The 6,000-nt window shown below is 51.7% G+C and overlaps 1 non-coding gene across 1 annotated transcript in view; it reads left to right on the top strand.

Annotated features, from left to right (window-relative positions):
• The first annotated feature begins 202 nt into the window (after window positions 1-202).
• Window positions 203-6,000, top strand: part of LOC113266114 (uncharacterized) — a 151,694-nt gene continuing 145,896 nt past the window's right edge. The window contains exon 1 of the transcript XR_008957235.1: window positions 203-569. This is a non-coding gene — a transcript (uncharacterized LOC113266114). The remainder of the gene's footprint in view (window positions 570-6,000) is intronic.

The following is a 6,000-nucleotide window of genomic DNA, read 5'->3' as shown; positions in this document are numbered from 1 at the left end:
AAGCACTCAGGCTCCATAGTTAAACAGATCAACATTTGAAGCCTGTTCTCCACCACTAGTGGGCTGTGTGTTCTTGGGCAAATAACTTTACCCCTCAAAGTTCCAGGTTCTTTATATGTCAACTTGGGGGAAATAACAGCAATCTCTTCAGAAAACTGTTGTGAGGATTAAGTGAAAAAAAAAAAAAAGTACACGTAGAGCATCAGTCCAGCGCCTGCCACAGAGCCTCAGCTGTGGGCTGGTACTATTTTTCTTGAAAACGCCGTCCCAGAACGCCACGAGGACAGTAATAAAGGTACGTTGACACAGATCCTGCCCCCAGGTAGCTTATGATGGGCAATCATGACACGGGACATGACAGGAGCCAAGAGAGAAGAACAGGGCGAAGGGGGCACGCAGCAAATGGAATCAAAGGTTCGAAAGAAGGATCGATGGAGCTGGTCGTTCACACGCGGTGGGGCTCGAAAGTGAAAGCTGCCTGCAACGGAGAAACCGCGCTTTCTGGCAGCCTGAGCGCCGCGGGCGAAGGCAGGCAGGAGGAGCAGAGGGAGACATTAAAAACAAAAGAGGTGAGCGGGCTTGTCACCAGGCTGACAGGAGGTAAGCCAAGGAGAGGAAAGCGGACCGGGGTAGGTAAGCGAACAACCAATGTGTGGCCGACCCCGGTGAGGGGAGACGCAGCCTGTCACGGAGGCCGGAACTGCGCTGGAGAGTTCAGGTCACAGAAAAGGAAAAAGGGATGCAGTCGTTCACAGATTTTCCGGATACTTTGATTGTGTTCCTCCCCCCCCCACACACACACTCAGAAACCCACGCTGGGTTTGTTCTCAGGAAGGGGGCCCGAGCGTGGTCCTCAGCCCCTGCCCCCCCCACCCCCCCGGGAAACTCGCTCGGGGTCTTGGGGTGGGGGGAACGGTTCCGAAGGGACCAGCTCTCGTTGCTGAATTCTGGGGACTTGGAGCAGATGCTGGCTGTGCGAGCTGTGTCTAGACATGGAAATTGTGCTCCTAATCTCTCAATCTGGCTTTCTTTACATTCTCTGACAATGTGCATCTCCGTAAACATTCTCACCCCAGGAACGGAGCTGGGAACACGTGTGCAATCAGCAGCCGCAGCAGCTATAAAGGGGGTTATGAAATCTGCTCAAAAATAGCCTGCTTGCCCCATAGGCATGCAAAGCAGCCGAGCAGCCAGGGTGAACGTGTCAGGCAGCAGATTTCTCTCTGCATATCGGGCGGCTTCCGGCGACCTGCCACACTGGGGCACAAAGGGCTCACGGCTGCTTGGAACCTTCCAGAGGTGATCCGGGCCTGTGGACAGAGTCCCCCCGCATCCCTGGTGTCCGTTCGTTCCTGCTCCGGTGGAGGCAGTGCCGAGCCTCCCAGGAGATTCCAGGGCTAAGCCCTCCTGTCCTACCTACCCGGAAATTTCTCAGCCCTGGGAACATTCTGGGGGGTTAAAACTTGGAGTTTACATAGTGTTTGTTACCTGAAGCAAGTAGATAGAAAGTCCGGCTCTTGCCCTTAGAATCTACTTAATGCCTCAGCCGGCTAGTCCCACGCTGAGACTTGCGTGACCCGGCTGGTGCGGCCGGCGTCCCCTTTGAGCTCCCGCAGCAACTGCTCGTGTGACCTTTGGCCCGGTTACTTCGGCCCTCTCTTCAGCCTTCTCTGCCGAGTGGGAAGGTGCTCTTCCCTCTGTCTTTCACCCGTAAGGGGGAGAGGAGGCCGGCGGCTGTCCCTCACCCTGTGTCCTTGGGGTTGGAACTCGGGTAACTCAAAGAGTGACTGTAATCTTTGATTACAGTGGCAGAGGTTCCCGGGGATAGTTTTGTCAGGGTTGTCTTTGTGCCTGAAGAGACAGGGCAAGTCATTAATGTGCTGGTGGGAAAGACCACGGGGCTAGAAGTCAGGGGAGCTGGGCCCCGAGCCACCTTGTCAGGTCTGCGTGAGGTACCGAAGCTCTCCTGGCTTCCCGCAGGTGAGCGAGACCGAGACTCGCAGCCCAGAAAAGGACGCTGGCAAGGCTGGGGCTTGGCGGGGGGAACCGAACGGCGGAGGACACGGTGGAGGGTATGGCCATGGCACAAAAAGGCCAGCTTTCTCCTTCGTGGGAGCCCCAAGTTAGCCCTCCTTCCCCTCTCCTGCCTGCCCTCCACACCCACTGCTTCCCTTCCCTTTCAAAGGCAGGTTGGCCCTGGCCCAGACCGGGTTGGTTTTGTCAAACTCATTCCCAGTTTCTGCTGGGAGGAAACACCATGGGGAGCAGCATGAACTTATCTTTGGTTTTGGGGTGGCACCTGAGTTGCTTCTCCAGGTACGCCATGGCTTGGCTTAGACCATTCCCTCGTGAAAGTGCTGTACCCCACACCCTTTTATGGGAAGCATCAACCTTCCATCCCGTCCCAGTTGTGGACTGGGTCAGCATGACTGAGGCAAAACATTTGAGGCAGTGGACCCTATTCATAGGGTCAGCCGGGGGACCCCGTTGGTCTTGCCAGATAGTTGAGTCCATACTTGTTTCTGAGGAGTCCCTTTGAACTTGATGACTTCTGTTTGCAATTTGAGGGCAAAGGGAACCCAAGGGCCTTCAGTGATTGAGGCATATCTTAAAATCAGAGCTGTCGCCTCTCCTGAGTCCTACTCTGGGAGTCACAGTTGTTGCCGAGGCTGGGCCCCTGAGCTAGTGCCCACCATACACTGCGTGTTCATTTCTCCCCTCAGCATCCCGGGTGTGCTTTGGGGGCCTGGGATGGGGATGCGCTAATCCCTGACCCCCATCACACTCGTCCTTCAGGGAACCTGAGTGAGAGGCAACCTGCCGTGTGGTTGCTTCCAGTGGGCTTTGATGATAGGAAACGTGACTATTTTTGTAGAGATATCACTGAAGTGGAGTGTCTGAAACTCATGTTTCCTGAAAGCTTGAGGATTTTGACCTCCTCAGATGCGTTCCTCATGTTTCACCAGTCACCTTGGGAGCGAGGAGCCGCCGCCACTAACCTGGCTCTGAAGACCTGCCAGCTGCCCGGGCTGAAAATAGCAGTTCCATTAGCTTTAATCGCAGCACGGGAAAGGACTCACGTACACACGCCGACGTGCAAACGTGGGCTCAGAGGCTGTTCTGGGCATCAGGGCTGGGTTCACAAGTGGCTGTGAGGTGAAGTTGGAAATGAACTCTGGCGGCCAGGAAGGCAGATTAGCTGAGGGCTTCCGTTATGTGGGGCTGTCACTTCCTTCCTGCAAACGGCAGGTGAAAGGAGCCACCCCGGCTTCCGTGGCTAAGTGTCTTTGCACTTGCAGCCTGGGCCTAGCTTTAGTAGGAAGAAGAAACAGCAAATTTATTGCTTCGGTTTTAAGTAAAACCTCTAGTGGGGTGCCTGGGTGGCTCAGTCGGTTAAGCATCTGTCTTTGGCCCGGGTCATGAACTCAGGGTCCTGAGATCAGCCCTGCTCAGCGGGGAGCCTGCTTCTCCCTCTCCCTCTGCCTGCTGCTCCCCCTGCTTGGGCTCTCTCTCTCTCTCTCTGTGTGTCAAATAAATACATAAAAATCTTTTTTTTTTTTTTAATTTTATTTTATTTATGTGACAGAGACAGCCAGCGAGAGAGGGAACACAAGCAGGGGGAGTGGGAGAGGAAGAAGCAGGCTCCTAGCGGAGGAGCCTGATGCGGGGCTTGATCCCAGAACGCCGGGATCACGCCCTGAGCCGAAGGCAGACGCGTAACGACTGCGCCACCCAGGCGCCTCAATACATAAAAATCTTAAAAACAAAAACAGAACCCTCTAGCATTCTCCCTTTAGCTCCAAATGCTCACCTTTGAAGTGTTTAAATCATTTCATTAAAATAAAAAGACCCAGAGGCCCCCTGTGAAATAGGCCAGGGGTGCTGGCATGGAGAGCACACGCTCTCCTCTGTGCCCGTGGGTCTGTGTTACCTCTCTTCCCGTTTTCCTCCCGCTTCTCAGCTGTGGTTCCCCAGGGCCCTGTCCCACGCTCAGCCTGGGCACTGACCAGGAGCTCCGAAAACATGGGACAACGCAGCTTCCCCTGCTTAAACCATGCATAGAGGTGTTCCAAACGGTATCTACAGTGTCTCTCTGCCTGTCTCTGTCCCTCCCTTCCTTCCTATTTTCTTTCCTTGAGAAAATCGACTATTGGAAAAGTCATTGCGTCATGTCTAAGAAGATTATCGTTGATCTATTTTCATTGTTCTTACTCCGTCCTTTAGCCAGGAGGCTCGATGGCCCCGTGGAGAGTGCTCAGGGCTTGGAGAGAAACGGGCTTAGCTTTGAAGCTCAGCCATGCTGTTTGCAGCTATAGAATCTTTATAATTTGCCTGAATTCTCTGGCCTTCAGTAAACTGAGAATACTGCCTGCTTTGCAGAGCTTCTGTGAGGTTTCAATGAGGCTGATGCATATGAAACGCCAGGAACATAGCAGCACCCAGTGAATGGTGATTGTATTTTCAGTGGTCACATAGCATTTTTTTTTTTTGAGAATCCTAAAGAAAAGCAAACTCCAAGGAGGTACAGAGAAAGGACTGACCCAGGCATAGCACACACCATCAGCTCATCGAGCCCAGCCACTTTGACCTTGGTCACTAGCAAAAATGTCTGGATAGCAGGACGCATGTGGCAGGGAGCTGGCTGCGGCGCCATTCATTCCGTGTGCCAGCTTAAATCTGCTCCTGGACAGAACCAGCACTGAAAGTACTAACTTTGCTGGACTCCAAAGTTAGAGTGGAAGCTGCTGAAACAACTTCTTTAATACAAAAGGTTAGAAATAAAATAAATTTAACAAACTATTCAAAAGACATGGCTAGCTCATTGCCTACTCTGTCTGTAGGGAGTATCGACCATTTTAAATCTTCCATTGAGGGGCACCTGGGTGGCACAGCGGTTAAGCGTCTGCCTTCAGCTCAGGGCGTGATCCCGGCGTTATGGGATCGAGCCCCACATCAGGCTCCTCTGCTATGAGCCTGCTTCTTCCTCTCCCACTCCTCCTGCTTGTGTTCCCTCTCTCGCTGGCTGTCTCTATCTCTGTCAAATAAATAAATAAAATCTTAAAAAAAAAAAAAAAGATTCCATTTAAAAAAAAAATAAATCTTCCATTGAAGGTACAGAAAGAAGCAGATGGCCTCTTGTGGCATAAGGGATGGAGCCTGATGGGCCTGGAGACCCAAATTTAAGCCTCGGCAGATGACCTTGGGCAAGTCATTTGCTTTCTTTGCACCGTTTCCCACTCTACTTCCCTCCTGACCTCCTGAAGGACGTGCCTGTGCAGACAGTCAGTGCTCACTAAATGCCCGACGTTAGGTTGAGACCAACACACCATGAGCAGAAGTGATGGATGTGGCTTCCACATTGAGGTAAATAAAGGGTCAGTGTCTCTTGTGGGGAATGTACGTTGGTGCGGCTATAATGGAAGACAGTACAGAGGTTCTTCAAAAAATTTAAGATAGAACTACCATTTGATTCAGCAATCTCACTTCTGGGAACATACCTGAAGGACACAAAAATGTACCTCTGTGTTCATTGTAGCATTATTCACAGCAGTCAAGATATGGAAACAACCTAAGTGTCCATCGACAGAAAAATGGGTAAAGGAGATGTGGTACACACACACACACACACACACACACACACCCGCAGGAATATTATTTAGCGGGGAGAAAGAAAGAAATCCTGCCATTTGCAACCACCTGCATGAAACTAGAAGACATGACGCTAAATGAAATAAGCCCAACAGACAAACACAAATACTATATGGTCTCCCCATATGTGGGATTTTTTTTTTTAATTCAAAGTCATGGAGAGTAGAATGGTGGTTACTAAGGGCTGGGGGCTGGGGGAGGTGGGGAGATGCTGGTCTAAGGCCACAAGCCTTCGGTTATAAGACGAATAAGTTCTAGGGATCTGATGTCAGCACAGGAACTGTGGTTAATCTGCACCGTACACTTGAAAGTTGCTGAAAGAGTAGGTCTTAAGCATTCTCGCCACACCAC

This window comes from Ursus arctos, unplaced genomic scaffold (genome assembly GCF_023065955.2).
Source record: "Ursus arctos isolate Adak ecotype North America unplaced genomic scaffold, UrsArc2.0 scaffold_37, whole genome shotgun sequence".
NCBI classification, from domain to species: Eukaryota; Metazoa; Chordata; class Mammalia; order Carnivora; family Ursidae; genus Ursus; species Ursus arctos.
The sequence above is the reverse complement of the archived record's forward strand: the minus strand, read 5'-3'. Positions and strand labels throughout refer to the sequence as shown.